General features: G+C 50.9%; 1 protein-coding gene and 1 long non-coding RNA gene across 5 annotated transcripts in view; both read right to left on the bottom strand.

Annotated features, from left to right (window-relative positions):
• gmds (GDP-mannose 4,6-dehydratase) overlaps positions 1-27,427 on the bottom strand; it is a 273,238-nt gene that overhangs the window by 103,328 nt on the left and 142,483 nt on the right. The gene's annotated exons all lie outside the window — the stretch shown is intronic.
• LOC127907253 (uncharacterized) lies at positions 16,111-22,973 on the bottom strand. Its single transcript, XR_008063899.1, has 4 exons — positions 22,925-22,973; positions 22,000-22,809; positions 17,919-18,038; positions 16,111-17,616 (listed from the first exon to the last, which is right to left on the bottom strand). It is a non-coding gene; the product is annotated as an uncharacterized LOC127907253 (long non-coding RNA).

The raw sequence follows: 27,427 nt of genomic DNA, 5'->3' as shown, positions 1-27,427 counted from the left end.
ATATTTATAGTAGTGAACAAAATAGTGGAACAGTGAAGAATCCATGCCAAGACACATTTATACACACACTCACAGTGTATGAACTGTGTGATTATGTGTGTGAACTGTGTGGTTATGAATGTGAACTGTGTGGTTATGTATGTGAACCGTGTGGTTATGTGCAGTGGGGCAAAAAAGTATTTAGTCAGCCACCAATTGTGCAAGTTCTCCCACTTAAAAAGATGAGAGAGGCCTGTAATTTTCATCATAGGTACACTTCAACTATGACAGACAAAATGAGAAAAACAATCCAGAAAACCACATTGTAGGATTTTAATTAATTTATTTGCAAATTATGGTGGAAAATAAGTATTTGGTCAATAACAGAAGTTTACCTCAATACTTTGTTATATACCCTTTGTTGGCAATGACAGAGGTCAAACGTTTTCTGTAAGTCTTCACAAGGCTTTCACACACTGTTGCGGGTATTTTGGCCCATTCCTTCATGCAGATCTCCTCTAGAGCAGTCATGTTTTGGGGCTGTTGCTGAGCAACACAGACTTTCAACTCTCTCCAAAGATTTTCTATGGGGTTGAGATCTGGAGACTGGCTAGGCCACTCCAGGACCTTGAAACGCTTCTTACGAAGCCACTCCTTCGTTGCCCGGGCGGTGTGTTTGGGATCATTGTCATGCTGAAAGACCCAGCCACGTTTCATCTTCAATGCCCTTGCTGATGGAAGTAGGTTTTCACTCAAAATCTCACGATACATGGCCCCATTCATTCTTTCCTTTACACGGATCAGTCGTCCTGGTCCCTTGGCAGAAAAACAGCCCCGAAGCATGATGTTTCCACCCCCATGCTTCACAAGTAGGTATGGTGTTCTTTGGATGCAACTCAGCATTCTTTGTCCTCCAAACACGACAAGTTGATTTTTTAACAAAAAGTTATATTTTGGTTTCATCTGACCATTTGACATTCTCCCAATCTTCTTCTGGATCATCCAAATGCTCTCTAGCAAACTTCAGACGGGCCTGGACATGTACTGGCTTAAGCAGGGGGACACGTCTGGCACTGCAGGATTTGAGTCCCTGGCGGCGTAGTGTTTTACTGATGGTAGGCTTTGTTACTTTGGTCCCAGCTCTCTTCAGATCATTCACTAGGTCCCCCGTGTGGTTCTGGGATTTTTGCTCACCGTTCTTGTGATCATTTTGACCCCACGGGTTGAGATCTTGCATGGAGCCCCAGATCGAGGGAGATTATCAGTGGTCTTGTATGTCTTCCATTTCCTAATAATTGCTCCCACAGTTGATTTCTTCAAACCAAGCTGCTTACCTATTGCAGATTCAGTCTTCCCAGCCTGGTGCAAGTCTACAATTTTGTTTCTGGTGTCATTTGACAGCTCGTTGGTCTTGGCCATAGTGGAATTTGGAGTGTGACTGTTTGAGGTTGTGGACAGGTGTCTTTTATACTGATAACAAGTTCAAACAGGTGCCATTAATACAGGTAACGAGTGGAGGACAGAGGAGCCTCTTAAAGAAGAAGTTACAGGTCTGTGAGAGCCAGAAATCTTGCTTGTTTGTAGGTGACCAAATACTTATTTTCCACCATAATTTGCAAATAAACAAATAAAAAATCCTGCAATGTGGTTTTCTGGATTTTTTCTTCTCATTTTGTCTGTCATAGTTGAAGTGTACCTGTGATGAAAATGACAGGCCTCTCTCATCTTTTTAAGTGGGAGAACATGCACAATTGGTGGATGACTAAATACTTGTATGTGAACTGTGTGGTTATGTATGTGAACTGTGTGGTTATGTATGTGAACTGTGTGATTATGTATGTGAACTGTGTGGTTATGTATGTGAACTGTGTGGTTATGTATGTGTGTGTGAACTGTGTGGTTATGTATGTGAACTGTGTGGTTACGTATGTGTGTGTGAAATGTGTGATTATGTATGTGAACTGTGTGATTATGTATGTGAACTGTGTGGTTATGTATGTGTGTGTGAACTGTGTGATTATGTATGTGAACTGTGTGATTATGTATGTGAACTGTGTGATTATGTATGTGAACTGTGTGATTACGTATGTGAACTGTGTGGTTATGTATGTGTTTGAACTGTGTGAATATGTATGTGAACTGCGTGATTATGTATGTGAACTGTGTGGTTATGTATGAGAACTGTGTGGTTATGTATGAGAACTGTGTGATTATGTATGTGAACTGTGTGATTATGTATGTGAACTGTGTGGTTATGTATGTGTGAACTGTGTGATTATGTATGTGTGAACTGTGTGATTATGTATGTGTGTGTGAACTGTGTGATTATGTATGTGTGTGTGTGAACTGTGTGATTATGTGTGCGAACTGTGTGATTATGTATGTGAACTGTGTGATTATGTATGTGTGTATAGGCATGGTAGGGATTTAGTTGTGCTAATGCCTGCATTATGTTGATGGGTATAATTAAGATGCACAGAAATACACACACACACACACACACACACACACACACACACACACACACACACACACACACACACACACACACACACACACACACACACACACACACACACACACACACACACAACATGACTGCAAAGGGGTTCACCAGGGGAAATGGGCTGAATACACACACAGTGGGAGTGGTGAACGGGGGCAGGAGGAGAATCTGGTTTGGTGGTGGGTGGTAGAACCCTAGCCGGGGTTTTACATACCCGAGTTAAAACCTCATTAAAAAACAATTAGGCAGAATAATAATCCACACCAATTCAAACAACCTCAGAATCAGCAGCTCTGCCTTCTACCAAAATACAAATGAAACCAGATCACTTTGAACAAAGGAAAGATGATCTCCTTGCCTCCCTCTCCTCTCTCTGTGTATCAGCATATAATTTTCTCCCAGACTCTTTCCCATAGAGAAAGAGGAGGAGACAGAACAGGAGGAGGAGAGAGAACAGGAGGAGGAGAGAGAACAGGAGGAGAGAGAACAGGAGGAGGAGAGAGAACAGGAGGAGGAGAGAGAACAGGAGGAGAGAGAGACAGGAGGAGGAGGAGAACAGGAGAGAACCCCTTTTCTCCTTTTTAAGGAGGAACAGGAGGAGGAGAGAGAACAGGAGGAGAGAGAACAGGAGGAGGAGAGAGAACAGGAGGAGGAGAGAGAACAGGAGGAGGAGAGACAGGAGGAGGAGAGAACACAGGAGGAGAGAGAAACAGGAGGAGAGAGAGAACAGGAGGAGAGAGAACAGGAGGAGGAGAGAGAATAGGAGGAGGAGAGGTGAAAGAGAAACAGAGGAGGAGAGAGAACAGGAGGAGGAGAGAGAAAAGGGGAGGAGGAGGAGGAGGAGAGAACAGGAGGAGGAGAGAGAACAGGGGAGCTTTTTCAAAGTAATGGTGTGTGTGTGGTCAGGGAAACGCCCTGGAGGTATAACGTGACCATCAGCAGCTGGAAGTAATTAAACGATACTGATAACCATTTCTCTACCTCTCTCTCATACACGCACACACACACATGCACACACACTATCTCTCGCTTGCCCACTTCTTCTCTCTCCGTCTCTCCCTTCTCCGTCTCCCTCTCTCTCCCTTCTCCGTCTCTCCCTTCTCCATCTCCCTGTCTCTCCTGTCCCCGTATGTCTCTCTCTCTCCCTTCTCTGTCTCCCTCTCTCTCCCTTCTCCATCTCCCTGTCTCTCCTGTCCCCGTCTGTCTCTCTCTCTCCCTTCTCTGTCTCCCTGTCTCTTACTTCTCCGTCTCCCTGTCTCTTACTTCTCCGTCTCCCTGTCTCTCCTGTCCCCGTCTGTCTCTCTCTCTCCCTTCTCTGTCTCCCTCTCTCTCCCTTCTCCATCTCCCTGTCTCTCCTGTCCCCGTCTGTCTCTCTGTCTCTCCCTTGTCCGTCTCCCTGTCTCTCCCTTCTCCGTCTCCCTGTCTCTCCCTTCTCCGTCTCCCCTGTCTCCCTGTCTCTGACTTCTCCGTCTCCCTGTCTCTCCCTTCTCCGTCTCCCTGTCTCTTACTTCTCCGTCTCCCTGTCTCTCCCTTCTCCGTCTCCCTGTCTCTCCCTTCTCCGACTCCTGTCTCTTTCTTGTCTCCTGTCTCCCTGTCTCTCCCTTCTCCGTCTCCCTGTCTCTCCCTTCTCCGTCTCCCTGTCTCTCCCTTCTCCGTCTCCCTGTCTCTCCCTTCTCCGTCTCCCTGTCTCTCCCTGTCTCTCCCTTCTCTGTCTCCCTGTCTCTCCCTTCTCCGTCTCCCTGTCTCTCCTTCTCCGTCTCCCTGTCTCCCTGTCTCTCCCTTCTCCGTCTCCATGTCTCTCCCTTCTCCGTCTCCCTGTCTCTGACTTCTCCGTCTCCCTGTCTCTCCCTTCTCCGTCTCCCTGTCTCTCACTTCTCCAAAGGGGTTCACCAGGGAAATGTCTCCCTGTCTCTTACTTCTCCGTCTCCCTGTCTCTCCCTTCTCCGTCTCCCTGTCTCTTACTTCTCCGTCTCCCTGTCTCTTACTTCTCCGTCTCCCTGTCTCTCCCTTCTCCGTCTCCCTGTCTCTCCCTTCTCCGTCTCCCTGTCTCTCCTTCTTCTCCGTCTCCCTGTCTCTCCCTGTCCTCCCTTCTCCGTCTCCCTGTCTCTCCCTGTCTCTCCCTTCTCCCCTTTCCCTGTCTCTCCCTTCTCCATTTCCCTGTCTCTCCTGTCTCCCTGTCCTCCCTTCTCCCTGTCTCTCCTTCTCCGTCTCCCTGTCTCTTACTTCTCCCTGTCTCCCTGTCTCTCCCTTCTCCGTCTCCCTGTCTCTCCCTTCTCCGTCTCCCTGTCTCTCCCTTCTCCGTCTCCCTGTCTCTCCTGTCCTCGTCTCCGTTTCCCTGTCTCTCCCTTCTCCATTTCCCTGTCTCTCCCTTCTCCATTTCCCTGTCTCTCCTGTCCCCGTCCCTGTCTCCCTGTCTCTCCCTTCTCAGTCTCCCTGTCTCTCCCTTCTCCGTCTCCCTGTCTCTCCCTTCTCTGTCTCCCTGTCTCTCCCTTCTCCGTCTCCCTGTCTCTTACTTCTCCGTCTCCCTCTTTCTCCCATCTCCCTGTTTCTCCCTGTCTCTTACTTCTCCGTCTCCCTGTCTCTCCCTTCTCCGTCTCCCTGTCTCTCCCTTCTCCGTCTCCCTGTCTCTTACTTCTCCGTCTCCCTCTTTCTCCCATCTCCCTGTTTCTCCCTGTCTCTCCCTTCTCCATTTCCCCCTCTCTCCTGTCCCCGTCTCTGTCTCCCTGTCTCTCCCTTCTCCGTCTCCCTGTCTCTCCCTTCTCCGTCTCCCTGTCTCTCCCTTCTCCGTCTCCCTGTCTCTCCCTTCTCCGTCTCCCTGTCTCTCCCTTCTCCGTCTCCCTGTCTCTCCCTTCTCCGTCTCCCTGTCTCTCCCTTCTCCGTCTCCCTGTCTCTCCCTTCTCCGTCTCCCTGTCTCTCCCTTCTCCGTCTCCCTGTCTCTCCCTTCTCCGTCTCCCTGTCTCTTACTTCTCCGTCTCCCTCTTTCTCCCATCTCCCCATTTCTCCCTGTCTCTCGCTCCTCCCTCTCAATTCTTATAATAGCACAAAACATGTATCAACAGACCCAAGACAACAGCCAAACACCAACTGTGATGGTGACATCATCGAGGTGTGGTGAGAGTCAGGGACAAAAGCTGCTCAACTGAATGCATGTTTGTTGCTACAAACTATACGCTCTGATACACAAGCATGCACACACATATTCAAGTTTTTAACTTGTGTGAATTGTGGACAGCTGCTGTCACTGGCGCCGACCAGGCTTCAGGTCTGGGACACACATCTGAACACACGAAATGCTTCGCATCTGAAGGGGTGAGGGGGTAGCCATCAATCACCTCAGGAGAGGGCAGGAAGGGTGTGTGTGTTAGGGTTGGGGGGGTAATGGTCTGTCACTGTTAAGGGCATTATGTGTCCCTCCTCAACAGAGAAATTAAGACAACTTGGTGATGACACACAACTACACACAGGGACATCGGAGGGTGGAGGGGTCAGAGACCAGTGTGACAGAGACCACATGTAAAAACAATACACTGTATTCAAGCTACTGTTACTCCCCCCTAGAAAGCCAGCTGAGCATTATCTCATTACAGACAGAGGAGGATTTATTACATTATCCCATTACAGACAGAGAGGTTGATTTATTCCATTATCTCATTACAGACACAGAGGAGGATGTATTACATTATCTCATTACAGAGAGGAGGATTTATTCCATTAACTCATTACAGACAGGTGAGAATAGATGAGAATGTATTACATTATCTCATTACAGACAGAGGAGGGTTTATTCCTTTATCTCATTACAGACAGAGGAGGATGTATTACATTATCTCATTACAGAGATGAGGATTTATTCCATTAACTCATTACAGAGGTGAGAATAGATGAGAATGTATTACATTATCTCATTACAGACAGAGCAGAGGACTTATTCCATTATCTCATTACAGACAGAGCGGATTTATTCCATTATCTCACTACAGACAGAGAGAGAATGGGATTTATTCCATTATCTCATTTCAGACAGAGAGAGGAAGAAGTGTTACATTAGCTCATCATAGACAGGGGGTGTATTACCTTCTCAATACAGACAGAGGATTATTACATTATCTCATTACAGAGGACTTATTCCATTATCTCATTCCAGACAGAGAGATGAGGATTTATTACATTCTCATTACAGATGACTTATTCCATTATCTCATCACAGACAGAGCAGAGGATTTATTCCACTCTCTCATTACAGAGCAGATGATTTATTCCACTATCTCATTATAGACAGAAGAGGACTTAATACATTATCTCATCACAGACAGAGCAGAGGATTTATTCCATTATCTCATTTCAGAAAGAGAGAGGAAGAAGTGTTACATTAGCTCATCATAGACAGGGGGTGTATTACATTCTCAATACAGACAGAGGATTTATTACATTATCTCAATACAGAGGACTTATTCCATTATCTCATTACAGACAGAGAGAAAGGAGGATTTATTCCATTATCTCATTACAGACAGAGCGGGAGGATTTATTCCATTATCTCATCACAGGCAGAGGTGAGGATTGATTACATTATCTCATTACAGACAGAGAGATGAGGATTTATTACATTCTCATTACAGACAGAGGACTTATTCCATTATCTCATTACAAGACAGAGGATGATTTATTCCATTATCTCATTACAGACAGAGAGGAGGATTTATTACATTTTCTCATTACAGAGGGGAGGATGTATTACATTCTCATAACAGACAGAGAGGAGGAATCATTACATTATCTCATTACAGAGGGTGATTTATTACAATCTCTCATTACAGATAGAGAGGAGGATTTATTACATTTTCTCATTACAGACATGTTTATTACATGATCTTATTATATTTTGATTACAGAGATGAGGATTTATTACATCTAATTACAGAGCAGAGGATTTATTCCACTATCTCATTATAGACAGAAGAGGACTTAATACATTATCTCCTCACAGACAGAGCAGAGGATTTATTCCATTATCTCATTTCAGAAAGAGAGAGGAAGAAGTGTTACATTAGCTCATCATAGACAGGGGGTGTATTACATTCTCAATACAGACAGAGGATTTATTACATTATCTCATTACAGAGGACTTATTCCATTATCTCATTACAGACAGAGAGATGAGGATTTATTACATTCTCATTACAGACAGAGGACTTATTCCATTATCTCATTACAGACAGAGCGGGAGGATTTATTCCACTATCTCATTATAGACAGAAGAGGACTTAATACATTATCTCATCACAGACAGAGCAGAGGATTTATTCCACTATCTCATTACAGAGCAGAGGATTTATTCCACTATCTCATAGATAGAGTATTTACGCCATTATCCCATTACAGAGGGGATTTATTCTATTTTCTCATTAGACAGAGAGAACAACTTATTACATTATCTCATTTTAGACAGAGAAGTGCATTTATTCCATCTCATTAGAAAGAGGGTTTATTCCATTATCACATTACAAACAGAGAGAAAGATTGATTCCATTATCTCATTACAGACAGAGGGAGGAGGATTCATTCCATTACCTCATTACAGACAGAGGGAGGAGGATGTATTGCATTATCTCATTACAGACAGAGGGGATGATTTATTACATTATCTCATTACAGACAGAGAGGATAATGTATTCCATCTATTTCATGCAGACAGGGGCAGACAGAGACAGAAAGAGAGAGCAGGGGCAGACAGAGACAGAAAGAGGGAGTAGAAACAGAAAGAGAGCAGGGGCAGACAGAGACAGAAAGAGGGAGTAGAAACAGAGAGAGAGCAGGGGCAGACAGACAGAAAGAGAGAGCAGGGGCAGACAGAGACAGAAAGAGGGAGTAGAAACAGAAAGAGAGAGCAGGGGCAGACAGAGACAGAAAGAGGGAGTAGAAACAGAAAGAGAGAGCAGGGGCAGACAGAGACCGAAAGAGGGAGTAGAAACAGAAAGAGAGAGCAGGGGCAGACAGAGACAGAAAGAGGGAGTAGAAACAGAACGAGAGAGCAGGGGCAGACAGAGACAGAAAGAGGGAGTAGAAACAGAGAGAGAGCAGGGGCAGACAGAGACAGAAAGAGAGAGTAGAAACAGAAAGAGAGAGCAGGGGCAGACAGAGACAGAAAGAGAGAGCAGGGGCAGACAGAGACAGAAAGAGGGAGTAGAAACAGAAAGAGAGAGCAGGGGCAGACAGAGACAGAAATATGGAGTAGAAACAGAAAGAGAGAGCAGGGGCAGACAGAGACAGAAATATGGAGTAGAAACAGAAAGAGAGAGCAGGGGCAAACAGAGACAGAAAGAGGGAGTAGAAACAAAGAGAGAGCAGGGGCAGACAGAGACAGAAAGAGAGAGCAGGGGCAGACAGAACAGAAAGAGGGAGTGTAGAAACAGAAAGAGAGAGCAGGGGCAGACAGAGACAGAAATATGGAGTAGAAACAGAAAGAGAGAGCAGGGGCAGACAGAGACAGAAAGAGAGAGCAGGGGCAGACAGAGACAGAAAGAGAGAGCAGGGGCAGACAGAGACAGAAAGAGAGAGAGCAGGGCCAGACAGAGACAGAAAGAGAGAGCAGGGGCAGACAGAGACAGAAAGAGAGAGCAGGGCCAGACAGAGACAGAAAGAGAGAGAGCAGGGGCAGACAGAGACAGAAAGAGAGAGCAGGGGCAGACAGAGACAGAAAGAGCGAGCAGGGGCAGACAGAGACAGAAAGAGAGAGAGCAGGGGCAGACAGAGACAGAAAGAGGGAGCAGGGGCAGACAGAGACAGAAAGAGAGAGCAGGGGCAGACAGAGACAGAAAGAGGGAGTAGAAACAGAAAGAGAGAGCAGGGGCAGACAGAGACAGAAAGAGAGAGCAGGGGCAGACAGAGACAGAAAGAGAGAGAGCAGGGCCAGACAGAGACAGAAAGAGAGAGCAGGGGCAGACAGAGACAGAAAGAGAGAGCAGGGGCAGACAGAGACAGAAAGAGAGAGAGCAGGGGCAGACAGAGACAGAAAGAGCGAGCAGGGGCAGACAGAGACAGAAAGAGCGAGCAGGGGCAGACAGAGACAGAAAGAGCGAGCAGGGGCAGACAGAGACAGAAAGAGAGAGAGCAGGGGCAGACAGAGACAGAAAGAGGGAGCAGGGGCAGACAGAGACAGAAAGAGAGAGCAGGGGCAGAAAGACAAATAAATAGAAAGCAAGAGAGACATAGATTGAGAGGGTGTCTGTCTGTGTATGATATGTAGCAGGAGGAACGTTCTATATTGCTCTCCCTCTTAGTCTTCCTCTAAGGGTTGGCGACTCGGAGGTGGTTTTATAAATGGAGTCAGTAGTTAGATCATTGAAAGCTGGGTCTCAGTTATGTGCCTGGGCATATAATGTTTGTGCCTGCTGCTGTCACTGACTGACTGCCACAAGGACATTTCCATCATTCCACACATCGTTCCCAACGTTCCAACACATTCCCGCTGACTCTTTGACACCTGTCTGTGCAAACCCCAACGGAGTGCATCACCTCATAATGTCAAAACAACCAATATAGTAAACAAATACAGTACATACACATACAAATAAACCCCACTGCAATATGGGTGGCAGCGTGCCATCTGACCTTGGGGTGGCAGGTAGCCTAGCGGTGAGAGCGTTGGGGTGGCAGGTAGCCTAGCGGTGAGAGCGTTGGGGTGGCAGGTAGCCTAGCGGTGAGAGCGTTGGGGTGGCAGGTAGCCTAGCGGTGAGAGCGTTGGGGTGGCAGGTAGCCTAGCGGTGAGAGCGTTGGGGTGGCAGGTAGCCTAGCGGTGAGAGCGTTGGGGTGGCAGGTAGCCTAGCGGTGAGAGCGTTGGGGTGGCAGGTAGCCTAGCGGTGAGAGCGTTGGGGTGGCAGGTAGCCTAGCGGTGAGAGCGTTGGGGTGGCAGGTAGCCTAGCGGTGAGAGCGTTGGGGTGGCAGGTAGCCTAGCGGTGAGAGCGTTGGGGTGGCAGGTAGCCTAGCGGTGAGAGCGTTGGGGTGGCAGGTAGCCTAGCGGTGAGAGCGTTGGGGTGGGGTGAGCGTTGGGGTGGCAGGTAGCCTAGCGGTGAGAGCGTTGGGGTGGCAGGTAGCCTAGCGGTGAGCGGTGAGAGCGTTGGGGTGGCAGGTAGCGTTGGGGTGGCAGGTAGCTAGCGGTGAGAGCGTTGGGGTGGCAGGTAGCCTAGCGGTGAGAGCGTTGGGGTGGCAGGTAGCCTAGCGGTGAGAGCGTTGGGGTGGCAGGTAGCCTAGCGGTGAGAGCGTTGGGGTGGCAGGTAGCCTAGCGGTGAGAGCGTTGGGGTGGCAGGTAGCCTAGCGGTGAGAGCATTGGGGTGGCAGGTAGCCTAGCGGTGAGAGCGTTGGGGTTGCAGGTTTGAATACCCGGGCCAAGGTCAAAAATCTGTCGATGTGCCCTTTACCAAGGCACTTAACATGAATTTGCTCCAGGGGCGCCATACTCCTATGGTTTACCCTGTAAAACCCTGAAACACATTTCACTGCACCTATATGGTGTACAGTAGGTGACAATAAAATATGTATTGCCATGCATACCCCTGTGTTACGGATACAGGTATCCTGTGTGTGTGTGTGTGTGTGTGTGTATCCTGTGTTCTTTTCTCTCCTTCTCCCCTCACAGGTGAAAATCATCACTCCCCAATCCAATCATCAATCAGAAGACACACCTCCTCCTGTTTCCTACCCTATCACAGTTCCTTTCCCTTGGTTTAAACACCCCATCAGTTGTTTGCTCTAGAGCTCAATCTCTCTGTAAATGCCATGTCTGTAGGTCCCTGTGTTTCACTCTCTCGTTGTGTATTAACCTCCATAGCACTTTGTCATCACCTGTGAGTATTGCTTTTGGTTATGGTGTTTGTTTTCTGGTGGGAAAAGGGGGAACCAAGACAAGTCGCCCATGGGCATACACTACCCGTAGGTAGACTTTGTTAAATACACTAGTTAGAACTGGGCGGACCACCCACTGTATTTTTGGTTAGTTAGTTAGTTAGCTGTTGTTAAAGTAGGCTAGTCTAGCTTAGGGGTGTTTTTGAATACTTATTGTTTCTTTCCTTGGGTCCAGCTCAGCCCCTTTTCCTGCTCCCCCCATTACCGTGTGTTTATAAATAAACCTGGAGTTAGACGGTAAATTTCAGTTGTCGTGGTTATTTCGTTCTCACTTTTACTTTGTCACAATTATAATTTGCATGAGTTATGTTACGGGTCTCACTACCATCCCCCCCTAGACTGTCGGGCCAAAAGGGATTCGTAACACCCTGTCATCATCATCTCACCCTAACACCCCACCCAGTGCAGAACACCCCTAGGCTACTGTAACCCCCCCCCCACCCAGCTGTAGAGTGCAGAACACCCCTAGGCTACTGTAACCCCCCAGCTGTAGAGTGCAGAACACCCCTAGGCTACTGTAACCCCCCACCCAGCTGTAGAGTGCAGAACACCCCGAGGCTACTGTAACCCCCCACCCAGCTGTAGAGTGCAGAACACCCCTAGGCTACTGTAACCCCCACCCAGCTGTAGAGTGCAGAACACCCCTAGGCTACTGTAACCCCCACCCAGCTGTAGAGTGCAGAACACCCCTAGGCTACTGTAACCCCCCACCCAGCTGTAGAGTGCAGAACACCCCTAGGCTACTGTAACCACCCACCCAGCTGCAGTGCAGAACACCCCTAGGCTACTGTAACCCCCCACCCACCCACCCAGCTGTAGAGTGCAGAACACCCCTAGGCTACTGTAACCCCCACCCAGCTGTAGAGTGCAGAACACCCCTAGGCTACTGTAACCACCCACCCAGCTGCAGTGCAGAACACCCCTAGGCTACTGTAACCCCCCCACCCACCCATCCAGCTGTAGAGTGCAGAACACCCCTAGGCTACTGTAACCCCCCACCCACCCACCCAGCTGCAGTGCAGAACACCCCTAGGCTACTGTAACCCCCACCCACCCAGCTGTAGAGTGCAGAACACCCCTAGGCTACTGTAACCCCCCACCCACCCAGCTGCAGTGCAGAACACCCCTAGGCTACTGTAACCCCCCACCCACCCAGCTGCAGTGCAGAACACCCCTAGGCTACTGTACCCCCCACCCACCCAGCTGTAGAGTGCAGAACACCCCTAGGCTACTGTAACCCCCCACCCACCCAGCTGTAGAGTGCAGAACACCCCTAGGCTATTGTTACCCCCCACCCACCCACCCAGCTGCAGTGCAGAACACCCCTAGGCTACTGTAACCCCCCACCTACCCAGCTGTAGAGTGCAGAACACCCCTAGGCTACTGTAACCCCCCACCCACCCAGCTGTAGAGTGCAGAACACCCCTAGGCTACTGTAACCCCCCACCCACCCAGCTGTAGAGTGCAGAACACCCCTAGGCTACTGTAACCCCCCACCCACCCAGCTGTAGAGTGCAGAACACCCCTAGGCTACTGTAACCCCCCACCCACCCAGCTGTAGAGTGCAGAACACCCCTAGGCTACTGTAACCCCCCCACCAAATCTATAACACACTTCAACCTGCTCTCTTCATTACCTCAAGGGCAATAACAGGTTAAATGAATTCCATGTTTCCAAGCACAGTCTCAGATTAACTGAACAGATGCATGTTACTGCCAGATCACCCGCATGAAAACAACAAGTTATCAGTTCATAAACTCTACATCCTAGAAGTGTCCTCATTTTACAGTCCTGCACAGCTAAAGATGGAATTATAGGAATCAATTCTATGAGAAAAATGGAATGTCTTTCCTTCTCTACCCAAATGCTCCACTGTAACTCAAACTCTATAGGTTGTTTAGCCAACGTGGACAGAATGTCCTATTCCTGGCAGACAGGCAGGCAAACAGACAGACAGACAGACAGACAGACAGGCAGGCTGGCACACAGAAAGGCAGACAGCTGTGTAGGCACTCTAGACCAGCCGAACGTTCCCCTTTGGAATGTCTTTGTCTCATTTCCGGAGGGAAACCATATCCCTGGTCGGTATTCCTGCCTGCTCCTTACGGAACACCATTTCAGAACGCCAAGGAAAAAGCCCACCCCGCCCTGATCGGGCCTGGTGCATACCTCCGCTCCACTCCTGCTCTTATTGGAATACTAGGTCCTAAATGGTACCCTATTTGCTATCGAGCACTAATTTTGACCAGAGCCCAACGGGAGCCCTATGGGCCCTGGTTGAAAGTAGTGCAGTGTAAAGGGAATAGGGTGGCATTTGGGATAAAAAGTGTGGATAGCACACAGAGGAAATGCCAGACATATTCCTTGAGAAAAGCAGCATTCTAACAGAGCAGGAAAAGAGGAAAATAAAAAGTTCAAATTAAACACATTTTTGTCATTTCAATGCCAAAAGTCAGAAAGCAGAATCATATGGGTTAATTCCAGTGGCCCAAACAGAGGAGATGGGTGATGTTTCAGCCTGGTTTGGAAGATAAGTGGGTGGTGAAGACATGAATATGGTAGGGTGTATGTATGTGTGTGTGTATGAACTGAAGTGTTTGTGTAAAGTGTGTTGTGACTAGTGAGTGGTACAAACATTAAACGTGTGATACTAGATCATGTCTTTTGTGATCCTCATGCGTGACTGAGTGAGTGAGTGTGAGTGAGAGAGAGCGAGAGTGTGGGTGGGTGGGTGAGTGTCCTGCTCACTCTCAGCGGGTGCACCTGTGTAGCATAAATCCACTATGAGCTAGCTGGCTCCTGTAGCAGTGCCCCCTTCCCAATAACTGTCACAGAGAAGGGGTGGAGAAATGGCTACTGTACTTCTGAAAAAGGGTCCACCTGTAGCTCTCTCTCTCTGTGTGTGTGTGTGTGTGTGTGTGTGTTCTGGTTGCCAGGAGAGAGAGGCTCAACAGATACATCACGTTTCTGAGGAAGAGAGAAGGTTGGTGAGCACCTCGTCAATTTAGGGAATTGGGCTTTGATTGGGTTTGGCTGCAGCTGAAACAATTTTTTTTGTTGATTAACTGAGACCTGAAGGAAGAAAAAAACCTACTCTGTCTCCCTGCTTCTCTCTGTCTCCCTGCTTCTCTCTGTCTCCCTGCTTCTCTCTGTCTCCCTGCTTCTCTCTGTCTCCCTGCTTCTCTCTGTCTCCCTGCTTCTCTCTGTCTCCCTCTCGCTCTTCCACCAGTCTGTCTGTTTTTCGCTCGCTATCACACGGTCTGATATGCTAAAGTTGGTCTGCTACACTGCTTGTGTATATGTAAGAGAGACAGAGGAAAGACAGTTCTTTAGACAACAACATCCCAGTTAGGATCCAGGATGACTACCCAGGATGCCTCAGTAGTGTGGCTCTCTCTAACTGGTTCAACTTTAGAGTTCCACTTCTCTCCTGGGAAATAAAAACATTCTTGTTTTTCCTCCAAATTAGCTTTTCTCCTCGACCAGATGTGCAGATGGGAGGCTCTCCTTCTCAAATTAAAACCCCTCGCCTCTGCCCAGAGACCTCCAACACCACAACCCTCCCTCTAGGAGGAGCAGCCTGCAACCCTTCACCTTTGATCTACCACATGACCTGAGTGGGATGAGAGGGGAGCATTCGACCTCTGGGAAAATGTAAACAGGGAGGTGACTTTAAAAGAATCAAGTTTCTAGAGCTACAAACGCTCATAACTTTTGGCCTTCTTGGTTATCAGCCCTGCCGAGCAGATGCCTTTGGTGAAGGAGTGGGCTACGGCGTTGCTCTCGTCTTACTGAGAACTATGTGTGTGCTTCTTTCTATGTGTGTGTGTGTGTGTGTGTGTGTGTGTGTGTGTGTGTGTGTGTGTGTGTGTGTTCTGATCTGGTCTGGTCTCCCTTTAAGGTAATTGAGAGAGAGAATTATGTCAGAGAATGAGGGACAACGACGAAAGGAGAATGTCATCAATCCAGCTGGGACAAGCACAGGACAGGGAGAGATAGAGGAAGAGTCAGGAGAGATGGAGAGATGTAGAGAGAAAGAGGGGGAGAGAGGGGGGCAGGGAAAGATGTGAGCTCTGAGGAAAAGATGGAGAAAGAAATTGCTAAAGGTCTGGAGGAGGGAGGGAAGGGTTAGGTCGAGGTGATGATTGAAGAAGTGGAGAGAGAGATGCTAGAGGGTGTGAGGGGAAGAGCGAGGGAGGAAAGGAGGGAAGAAAGAACGAGTCCTCTGGTGATTTATCCCAGTACAGGACGTTCTGATGTTGAGGAATTGAATTCAAGGGGCTTTATTGACATGGGAAACATATGTTTAGTAGATAAGTAGATATACAAAAGTGAAATAAACAATAAAAATGAACAGTAAACATTACAACCACAGAAGTTCCAAAATAATAAAGACATTACAAATGTCAATTGATGTATATACAGTGCCTTGCGAAAGTATTCGGCCCCCTTGAACTTTGCGACCTTTTGCCACATTTCAGGCTTCAAACATAAAGATATAAAACTGTATTTTTTTGAAGAATCAACAACAATTGGGACACAATCATGAAGTGGAACGTCATTTATTGGATATTTCAAACTTTTTTTAACAAATCAAAAACTGAAAAATTGGGCGTGCAAAATTATTCAGCCCCTTTACTTTCAGTGCAGCAAACTCTCTCCAGAAGTTCAGTGAGGATCTCTGAATGATCCAATGTTGACCTAAATGACTAATGATGATAAATACAATCCACCTGTGTGTAATCAAGTCTCCGTATAAATGCACCTGCACTGTGATAGTCTCAGAGGTCCGTTAAAAGCGCAGAGAGCATCATGAAGAACAAGGAACACACCAGGCAGGTCCGAGATACTGTTGTGAAGAAGTTTAAAGCCGGATTTGGATACAAAAATATTTCCCAAGCTTTAAACATGCCAAGGAGCACTGTGCAAGCAATAATATTTAAATGGAAGGAGTATCAGACCACTGCAAATCTACCAAGACCTGGCCGTCCCACTAAACTTTCAGCTCATACAAGGAGAAGACTGATCAGAGATGCAGCCAAGAGGCCCATGATCACTCTGGATGAACTGCAGAGATCTACAGCTGAGGTGGGAGACTGTCCATAGGACAACAATCAGTTGTATATTGCACAAATCTGGCCTTTATGGAAGAGTGGCAAGAAGAAAGCCATTTCTTAAAGATATCCATAAAAAGTGTTGTTTAAAGTTTGCCACAAGCCACCTGGGAGACACACCAAACATGTGGAAGAAGGTGCTCTGGTCAGATGAAACCAAAAGTGAACTTTTTGGCAACAATGCAAAACGTTATGTTTGGCGTAAAAGCAACACAGCTCATCACCCTGAACACGCCATCCCCACTGTCAAACATGGTGGTGGCAGTTTCATGGTTTGGGCCTGCTTTTCTTCAGCAGGGACAGGGAAGATGGTTAAAATTGATGGGAAGATGGATGGAGGCAAATACAGGACCATTCTGGAAGAACCTGATGGAGTCTGCAAAAGACCTGAGACTGGGACGGAGATTTGTCTTCCAACAAGACAATGATCCAAAACATAAAGCAAAATCTACAATGGAATGGTTCAAAAATAAACATATCCAGGTGTTAGACTGGCCAAGTCAAAGTCCAGACCTGAATCCAATCGAGAATCTGTGGAAAGAACTGAACTGCTGTTCACAAATGCTCTCCATCCAACCTCACTGAGCTCGAGCTGTTTTGCAAGGAGGAATGGGAAAAAATTTCAGTCTCTCGATGTGCAAAACTGATAGAGACATACCCCAAGCAACTTACAGCTGTAATCGCAGCAAAAGGTGGAGCTACAAAGTATTAACTTAAGGGGGCTGAATAATTTTGCACGCCCAATTTTTCAGTTTTTGATTTGTTAAAGTTTGAAATATCCAATAAATGTCGTTCCACTTCATGATTGTGTCCCACTTGTGTCCCACACACATTGTGTTGATTCTTCACAAAAAAATACAGTTTTATATCTTTATGTTTGAAGCCTGAAATGTGGCAAAAGGTCGCAAAGTTCAAGGGGGCCGAATACTTTCGCAAGGCACTGTATACAGTGAATTCTCTCTCTCCTGTCTCATCCATATTTTCTTCTCTGCCCTCTCTCACCTTTCCCTCTCTCTCACTGTCCACCTTTCCCTCTCTCACTCACCGTCCGTCCACCTTTCCCTCTCTCACTCACCGTCCGTCCACCTTTCCCTCTCTCACTCACCGTCCGTCCACCTTTCCCTCACTCACCGTCCGTCCACCTTTCCCTCTCTCTCTCACTGTCCACCTTTCCCTCTCTCTCTCACTGTCCACCTTTCCCTCTCTCTCTCACTGTCCACCTTTCCCTCTCTCTCTCACTGTCCGTCCACCTTTCCCTCTCTCTCTCACTGTCCGTCCACCTTTCCCTCTCTCTCTCTCCGTCCACCTTTCCCTCTCTCTCACTGTCCGTCCACCTTTCCCTCTCTCTCACTGTCCGTCCACCTTTCCCTCTCTCTCACTGTCCGTCCACCTTTCCCTCTCTCTCACTGTCCGTCCACCTTTCCCTCTCTCACTCACCGTCCGTCCACCTTTCCCTCTCTCACTCACCGTCCGTCCACCTTTCCCTCTCTCACTCACCGTCCGTCCACCTTTCCCTCTCTCACTCACCGTCCGTCCACCTTTCCCTCTCTCTCACTCGTCCGTCCACCTTTCCCTCTCTCACTCACCGTCCGTCCACCTTTCCCTCTCACTCACCGTCCGTCCACCTTTCCCTCTCTCACTCCGTCCACCTTTCCCTCTCTCACTACCGTCCGTCCACCTTTCCCTCTCTCTCTCACCGTCCGTCCACCTTTCCCTCTCTCTCACCGTCCGTCCACCTTTCCCTCTCTCACTCACCGTCCGTCCACCTTTCCCTCTCTCTCTCACCGTCCGTCCACCTTTCCCTCTCTCACTCACCGTCCGTCCACCTTTCCCTCTCTCTCACCGTCCGTCCACCTTTCCCTCTCTCACTCACCGTCCGTCCACCTTTCCCTCTCCCACCAACCGTCCGTCCCTCTACCTCTCTCTCACCGTCCGTCACCCTCTCCCTCTCGCACCGTCCGTACCTCTCCCACCGCCCATCCTTTCCCTCACCCTCTCTCACTGTCCGTCCCCTTCCACCAACCGTCCGTCCTTCTCCCCCTCTCTCACGGTCCTTCCACCCTCTCCCTCTCTCTCCGTCCCTCTCACCCCTCACCGTCCGTCCACCCTCTCCACCCCTCTCTCACGGTCCGTCCGTCCCCCTCTCCCCTCTCACCGTCCGTCCGTCCCTCTCCCCCTCTCTCACCGTCCGTCCGTCCTCTCCCCCTATCTCACGGTCCGTCCGTCCGTCCCTCCCTCTCCCCTCTCTCACCGTCCGTACCCTCTCTCCCTCTCCCTCCCATCGTCCTTCCGTCCCTCTCTCACCCTCCTTCCGTCCCTCTCTCACCGTCCTTCCGTCCCTCTCTCACCGTCCTCCGTCCCTCTCTCCCTCCCTCTCACCGTCCTTCCGTCCCTCTCTCACCGTCCCTCTCCCACCGTCCCTCTCCCCCTCTCTCACGTCCTTCTGTCCCTCTCCCCCTCTCACCGTCCTTCCGTCCCTCTCCCCTCTCTCACCGTCCTTCCGTCCCTCTCCCTCTCTCTCACCGTCCTTCCGTCCCTCTCCCTCTCTCACCGTCCTTCCGTCCCTCTCCCCTCTCTCTCCGTCCCGTCCCCTCCCCTCTCTCACTCACCGTCCTTCCGTCCCTCTCCCCTCTCTCACCGTCCTTCCGTCCTTCTCCCCTCTCTCACCGTCCGTCCCCCCCTCTCACTGTACTCACCGTCCGTCCCTCTCCCACTCGCCCATCTGTCCGTCACTCTCCCACCATCTGTCCGTCCCTCTACCTCTCTCTCACTGTCCGTCAGTCCCTCTCCCTCTCGCACCGTCCGTTTTCTCCCACCGCCCATCCGTTTCCCTCTTCCACCAACCGTCCGTCCTTCTCCCCTCTCTCACTGTCATTCCACCCTCTCCCCCTCTCTCACTGTCCATTCCGTCCCTCTCCCCTCTCTCACTGTCCGTCCTTTCCCCTCTCTCTCACTGTCCACCTCCCTCTCTCTACCCCTCTCTCACGGTCCGTCCGTCCCTCTGTCTACCCCTCTCTCTCACGGTCCGTCCCGTCCCTCTCCACCCCCTCACTCACGGTCCGTCCGTCCCTCTCCCCCTTCTCCCACGGGTCAGTCCACCCTTCCCCCCTCTCTCACTGTCCGTCTCCCTCTCTCACTGTCCACCTTTCCCTCTCACTGTCCACCTTTCTGTCCCTCCACCCCCTCTCACTGTCCACCCTCCCCCCTCTCTCACTCCGTCCACCTCTCCCCCTCACTGTCCGTCCACCTTTCCCTCTCACCCTCTCACCGTCCGTCCACCTTTCCCTCTCTCACTCACCGTCCGTCCACCTTTCCCTCTCTCACTCACCGTCCGTCCACCTTGCCCTCTCTCTCTCTCCGTCCGTCCACCTTTCCCTCTCTCTCTCTCACCGTCCAACACCTTTCCCTCTCTCTCTCTCACTCCGTCCACCTTTCCCTCTCTCTCTCTCACCGTCCGTCCACCTTTCCCTCTCTCTCTCTCACCGTCCGTCCACCTTTCCCTCTCTCTCTCTCACCGTCCGTCCACCTTTCCCTCTCTCTCTCTCACCGTCCTGTCCACCTTTCCTCTCTCTCTCTCACCGTCACTGTCCACCTTTCCCTCTCTCTCTCTCTCTCACCTCCGTCCACCTTTCCCTCTCTCTCTCTCTCACTGTCCGTCCACCTTTCCCTCTCTCTCTCTCTCTCTGTCCGTCCACCTTTCCCTCTCTCTCTCTCACTGTCCGTCCACCTTTCCCTCTCTCTCTCTCACTGTCCGTCCACCTTTCCCTCTCTCTCTCTCTCACTGTCCGTCCACCTTTCCCTCTCTCTCTCACTGTCCGTCCACCTTTCCCTCTCTCTCACTGTCCGTCCACCTTTCCCTCTCTCTCACTGTCCGTCCACCTTTCCCTCTCTCTCACTGTCCGTCCACCTTTCCCTCTCTCTCACTGTCCGTCCACCTTTCCCTCTCTCTCACTCACCGTCCGTCCACCTTTCCCTCTCTCTCTCACTGTCCGTCCACCTTTCCCTCTCTCTCTCACGGTCCGTCCATCTCCCCCTCTCTCACGGTCCGTCCCTCTCCCCCTCTCTCACCGTCCGTCCCTCTACCTCTCTCTCACCGTCCGTCAGTCCCTCTCCCTCTCGCACCGTCCGTACCTCTCCCACCGCCCATCCGTTTGTCCCTCACCCTCTCTCACCGTCCGTCCCTCTTCCACCAACCGTCCGTCCTTCTCCCCCTCTCTCACGGTCCTTCCGTCCCTCTCTCCCTCTCTCACCGTCCGTCCCTCTCTCCACCCCTCTCTCACGGTCCGTCCGTCCCTCTCCACCCCTCTCTCACGGTCCGTCCGTCCCTCTCCCCCCCTCTCTCACGGTCCGTCCGTCCCTCCCCCCCTCTCTCACGGTCCGTCCGTCCGTCCCTCTCCCCCTCTCTCACGGTCCGTCCGTCCGTCCCTCTCCCCCTCTCTCACGGTCCGTCCGTCCGTCCGTCCCTCTCCCCCTCTCTCACCGTCCTTCCGTCCCTCTCTCACCGTCCTTCCGTCCCTCTCTCACCGTCCTTCCGTCCCTCTCTCACCGTCCTTCCGTCCCTCTCTCACCGTCCTTCCGTCCCTCTCTCACCGTCCTTCCGTCCCTCTCTCACCGTCCCTCTCCCTCTCTCACCGTCCCTCTCCCCCTCTCACCCCCTCTCCCTCTCTCACCGTCCTTCCGTCCCTCTCCCTCTCTCACCGTCCTTCCGTCCCTCTCCCTCTCTCCTTCCGTCCCTCTCCCCTCTCTCACCGTCCTTCCGTCCCTCTCCCCCTCTCTCACCGTCCTTCCGTCCCTCTCCCCCTCTCTCACCGTCCGTCCCCCCATCTCTCACTGTACGTCCGTCCGTCCCTCTCCCCTTCTCTCACCATCCGTCCCTCTCCCACCGCCCATCTGTCCGTCCCTCTCCCACCATCTGTCCGTCCCTCTACCTCTCTCTCACTGTCCGTCAGTCCCTCTCCCTCTCGCACCGTCCGTACCTCTCCCACCGCCCATCCGTCCGTCCCTCACCCTCTCTCACCGTCCGTCCCTCTTCCACCAACCGTCCGTCCTTCTCCCCCTCTCTCACTGTCATTCCGTCCCTCTCCCCCTCTCTCACCGTCCTTCCGTCCCTCTCCCCCTCTCTCACCGTCCGTCCCTCTCTCTACCCCTCTCTCACGGTCCGTCCGTCCCTCTCTACCCCTCTCTCACGGTCCGTCCGTCCCTCTCCCACCCCTCACTCACGGTCCGTCCGTCCCTCTCCCCCTCTCTCACGGTCCGTCCGTCCCTCTCCCCCTCTCTCACGGTCCGTCCGTCCCTCTCCCCCTCTCTCACGGTCCGTCCGTCCCTCTCCCCCTCTCTCACGGTCCGTCCGTCCCTCTCCCCCTCTCTCTCACCGTCTGTCCCTCTCCCCCTCTCTCACCGTCCGTCCGTCCCTCCCCCCCTCTCTCACGGTCCGTCCGTCCCTCTCCCCCTCTCACCGTCCGTCCACCTTTCCCTCTCCCCCTCTCACCGTCCGTCCACCTTTCCCTCTCTCACTCACCGTCCGTCCACCTTTCCCTCTCTCACTCACCGTCCGTCCACCTTGCCCTCTCACTCACCGTCCGTCCACCTTGCCCTCTCACTCACCGTCCGTCCCCCTTGCCCTCTCACTCACCGTCCGTCCACCTTTCCCTCTCTCTCTCACCGTCCGTCCACCTTTCCCTCTCTCTCTCACCGTCCGTCCACCTTTCCCTCTCTCTCTCTCACCGTCCGTCCACCTTTCCCTCTCTCTCTCTCACCGTCCGTCCACCTTTCCCTCTCTCTCTCTCACCGTCCGTCCACCTTTCCCTCTCTCTCTCTCACCGTCCGTCCACCTTTCCCTCTCTCTCTCTCACCGTCCGTCCACCTTTCCCTCTCTCTCTCTCACCGTCCGTCCACCTTTCCCTCTCTCTCTCTCACCGTCCGTCCACCTTTCCCTCTCTCTCTCTCTCACCGTCCGTCCACCTTTCCCTCTCTCTCTCTCTCACCGTCCGTCCACCTTTCCCTCTCTCTCTCTCTCACTGTCCGTCCACCTTTCCCTCTCTCTCTCTCTCACTGTCCGTCCACCTTTCCCTCTCTCTCTCTCTCACTGTCCGTCCACCTTTCCCTCTCTCTCTCTCTCACTGTCCGTCCACCTTTCCCTCTCTCTCTCTCTCACTGTCCGTCCACCTTTCCCTCTCTCTCTCTCTCACTGTCCGTCCACCTTTCCCTCTCTCTCTCTCTCTCTCACTGTCCGTCCACCTTTCCCTCTCTCTCTCTCTCTCACTGTCCGTCCACCTTTCCCTCTCTCTCTCTCTCTCACTGTCCGTCCACCTTTCCTCTCTCTCTCTCTCTCTCTCTCTCTCCGTCCCCCTCTCCCTCTCTCTCTCTCTCTCTCGCTGTCCGTCCCCCTTTCCCTCTCTCTCTCTCTCTCTCACTGTCCGTCCACCTTTCCCTCTCTCTCTCTCTCTCTCACTGTCCGTCCACCTTTCCCTCTCTCTCACGGTCCGTCCGTCCCTCTCCCCCTCTCTCACCGTCCCTCTCTCCCCGTCCTTCCGTCCCTCCCCCCTCTCTCACTGTCCCCTCCCCACCGCCCATCTGTCCGTCCCTCTCCCACCATCCATCCGTCCGTCCCTCACCGTCCGTCCCTCTCCCACCATCCATCCGTCCGTCCCTCACCGTCCGTCCCTCTCCCCTTCTCTCACCATCCGTCCCTCTCCCACCGCCCATCTGTCCGTCCCTCTCCCACCATCTGTCCGTCCCTCACCCTCTCTCACCGTCCGTCCGTTCCTCACCCTCTCTCACCATCCGTCCCTCTTCCACCAACCGTCCGTCCCTCTCCCCCTCTCTCACCGTCCGTCCCTCTCTCCACCCCTCTCTCACGGTCCGTCCGTCCCTCTCCCTCTCTCACCGTCCTTCCGTCCCTCTCACCGTCCTTCTCCCCCTCTCTCACCGTCCTTCCGTCCCTCTCCCTCTCTCTCACCGTCCTTCCGTCCCTCTCCCCCTCACCGTCCTTCCGTCCCTCTCCCCCTCTCACCCTCCTTCCGTCCCCTCTCACCTCTCCCCCTCTCTCACCGTCCTTCCGTCCCTCTCCCCCTCTCTCACCGTCCTTCCGTCCCTCTCCCCTCTCTCACCGTCCTTCCGTCCCTCTCCCCCTCTCTCACCGTCCTTCCGTCCCTCTCCCCCTCTCTCACCGTCCTTCCGTCCCTCTCCCCTCTCTCACCGTCCTTCCGTCCCTCTCCCCCTCTCTCTCACAGTCCTTCCGTCCCCCTCCCCCTCTCTCACCGTCCTTCCGTCCCTCTCCCCTCTCTCACCGTCCTTCCGTCCCTCTCTCACCGTCCTTCCGTCCCTCTCCCCTCTCTCACCGTCCTTCCGCCCCTCTCTCACCGTCCTTCCGTCCCTCTCTCACCGTCCGTCCCTCTCTCACCGTCCGTCCGTCTGTACCTCTCCCTCTCCGTCCGTCCCTCTCTCTCCGTCCTTTCGTCCGTCCCTCCCCCCCTCTCTCACCGTCCGTCACTCTCTCCTCCCCCCTCTCACGGTCCGTCCGTATCTCCCCCCTCTCTCACGGTCCGTCCGTCCGTCCGTCCCTCTCCCCTCTCTCACCGTCCGTCCCTCTCCCCCTCTCTCACCGTCCGTCCCTCTCCCCCTCTCTCACCGTCCGTCCCTCTCCCCCTCCGTCCGTCCCTCTCCCCCTCCGTCCGTCCCTCTCCCCCTCCGTCCGTCCCTCTCCCACCAACCGTCCGTCCCTCACCCTCTCTCACCGTCCGTCCGTCCATCCATCCATCCCTCTCTCACCATCCATCCATCACTCTCAAAGATCTCACTTCCTGTCTATACAGGAAGCAGTGACTTGATATCCTGTCGCATTCTGCTCTGAGATTTTCGGCCAATTAAAACACGATACAGTCGTCAATGGATACTAGAACAAGGAGTGACGCCATGGGTCGTCGTGGTTACGTCACTCGTTAGTTTAATAGTTGTCAAGGAGGGATATGGTTATAATGCCATACTCTTATCCTGCTAGAAAACCAATGAGACTGTCCATTCACACACGCATTCAGCTTGCCTTCCTTACCCTCTTTCGACTTATTATTTTTTACAAATTTTTCCGGCGAAGTAGGGTCTCATGTTACCTGGCTGTTAGTGGAAATATCCTTCCTGTTTGGCCCTGTCCGGGGGTGTCCTCGGATGGGGCCACAGTGTCTCCTGACCCCACCTGTCTCAGCCTCCAGTATTTATGCTGCAGTAGTTTGTGTCGGGGGGCTAGGGTCAGTTTGTTATATCTGGAGTACTTCTCCTGTCCTATTCGGTGTCCTGTGTGAATCTAAGTGTGCGTTCTGTAATTCTCTCCTTCTCTCTTTCTTTCTCTCTCTCGGAGGACCTGAGCCCTAGGACCATGCCCCAGGACTACCTGACATGATGACTCCTTATTGTCCCCAGTCCACCTGGCCGTGCTGCTGCTCCAGTTTCAACTGTTCTGCCTTATTATTATTCGACCATGCTGGTCATTTATGAACATTTTAACATCTTGGCCATGTTCTGTTATAATCCTCACCCGGCACAGCCAGAAGAGGACTGGCCACCCCACATAGCCTGGTTCCTCTCTAGGTTTCTTCCTAGGTTTTGGCCTTTCTAGGGAGTTTTTCCTAGCCACCGTGCTTCTACACCTGCATTGTTTGGGGTTTTAGGCTGGGTTTCTGTACAGCACTTTGAGATATCAGCTGATGTACGAAGGGCTATATAAATACATTTGATTTGATAAAAATAAAAGAGAGCGATAAAAATAAAATGTACTCCTGCCTTCTGCAAATAATCATCACCTGACACTCTGCTGTTGTGAGATTGCGAGAGAGATATAGCATAGAAACACACAACAGAAATAGCTACACATATACTAATGACACTAAAAGCCTGCCACATTAACCCCCCCACACACTCTCAACCACCAAGGTGCTAATCCAAGATTGGTTGTTAACTATCAACCCTGTTTCCTCTCCAGGTGAAATATGCACCTGTATTCTCCCCCAATCTATTACACCCCCTAATCAGAACCCCCCTCAACTCCTCTCCCCAGCTGCTGAGAGCTTTCTTTTATGGCCCAAGCCTGGAACCTGGGATTGTGGCAACATTTGACCCCTAACCTCTGACCCTGGAGGATGCTCCTACTGCCATTAAATAGCAACTCTACAACTATTACCCAATCAGGCACCTCACTTAGAGGGGTTGCCAGGTAACATGAGAACAAGATGGCAGACTCATACCTGGGATATAATGGAGGTTCAGTTAAAATGGCCGGCAATTACTTATAAAGACAGAGGCAGCATCCCACATGGCACTCTATTCCCTATTAAGTGCACCCATAGGGCACTGGTAAAAAGTTGTGCACCATATAAGGAACAGGGTGCCATTTTGGACGCCTCCAGACCCTCTCCTCTCTGTCACCAGGTCCTCTTAAAATACATTACAGATCTCACCACAGTTTCCTAGCCAAGGGCACTAAATGACAGACTAAACCCAGAACCCAATCTAGCGCAGAGCTGTAAAATTACAGTAGAGCAGCAAATTGAAAGCTGAAAGTTGAGACTCTCCCGTATAGTTAACTGGTTTAGACCCCCAACCTAAAGAGTGAACAGCCTTGCAATTAAAGGATAGTGGAGGGGGAGCCAAAGCCACAAAAAGAAAGGGAGAGAGAGAGAGAGAGTTTACAGAAAGACTACTTTCTCTCTGATTCTGTGCTACTTTCTCTCTGATTCTGTGCTACTTTCTCTCTGATCCTGTGCTACTTTCTCTCTGATCCTGTGCTACTTTCTCTCTGATCCTGTGCTACTTTCTCTCTGATTCTGTGCTACTTTCTCTCTGATTCTGTGCTACTTTCTCTCTGATTCTGTGCTACTTTCTCTCTGATCCTGTGCTACTTTCTCTCTGATCCTGTGCTACTTTCTCTCTGATGATTCTGTGCTACTTTCTCTCTGATTCTGTGCTACTTTCTCTCTGATCCTGTGCTACTTTCTCTCTGATTCTGTGCTACTTTCTCTCTGATTCTGTGCTACTTTCTCTCTGATTCTGTGCTACTTTCTCTCTGATTCTGTGCTACTTTCTCTCTGATCCTGTGCTACTTTCTCTCTGATCCTGTGCTACTTTCTCTCTGATCCTGTGCTACTTTCTCTCTGATTCTGTGCTACTTTCTCTCTGATTCTGTGCTACTTTCTCTCTGATCCTGTGCTACTTTCTCTCTGATCCTGTGCTACTTTCTCTCTGATCCTGTGCTACTTTCTCTCTGATTCTGTGCTACTTTCTCTCTCTCAACCAGCAATATTTTCCCAAATTCCGTTTTCTCCGTTTTACACTCTCAAAATGACAATTATTCATAGAGAAACACTGAAGTTGTGAAAGGAAAGAACACTGTTAGGGCTGGAAAAGGGACGTTGTAATACATACCCCTTCATTTTTTGCAAGAGATTAATGAACTGGTTTAGTGATGTCTTTGCTGCTGCATATGTCCTGACAGACTTTGCAAAACAAAATCCCACGATTAATACAAATACTCATGATATCATTCTGCCAGGTAAGCTTACTCTGCAGCTAACATTTCATTGAGAAGGTTTTGGGGAAAGTCTTTCTGTCTCCAGGGGCAGACGGGCAGCATTGCTGGAAATGAATTGTGTTACGTTTGGCTTTTTAAGTCAATTGTGGCTACCTAGGGGTGGGATAATGTCAATGTGGATCTGATTGGATAGTAGCTGGGAGCGGAAAAACATTGAAAAGTGAAGAGAGGAGGGACAGGGAAGAGGTTAACGGCAGAGGAGGGAGGAGTGAATGAGGGAGGGAGAGAGAAGAGTAAAGGGTTTGTATGACTTAAAACAGACTTTAGTCTGATGTGACAAAACGTGAGGGAGGGAAATAGGGTGGGAGAGGAGAGGAGAGGCGGGTTGGAGGGAGAAAGAAGAGGAGG

This window comes from Oncorhynchus keta, chromosome 1 (assembly GCF_023373465.1).
Source record: "Oncorhynchus keta strain PuntledgeMale-10-30-2019 chromosome 1, Oket_V2, whole genome shotgun sequence".
Lineage (NCBI taxonomy): Eukaryota > Metazoa > Chordata > Actinopteri > Salmoniformes > Salmonidae > Oncorhynchus > Oncorhynchus keta.
The sequence above is the reverse complement of the archived record's forward strand: the minus strand, read 5'-3'. Positions and strand labels throughout refer to the sequence as shown.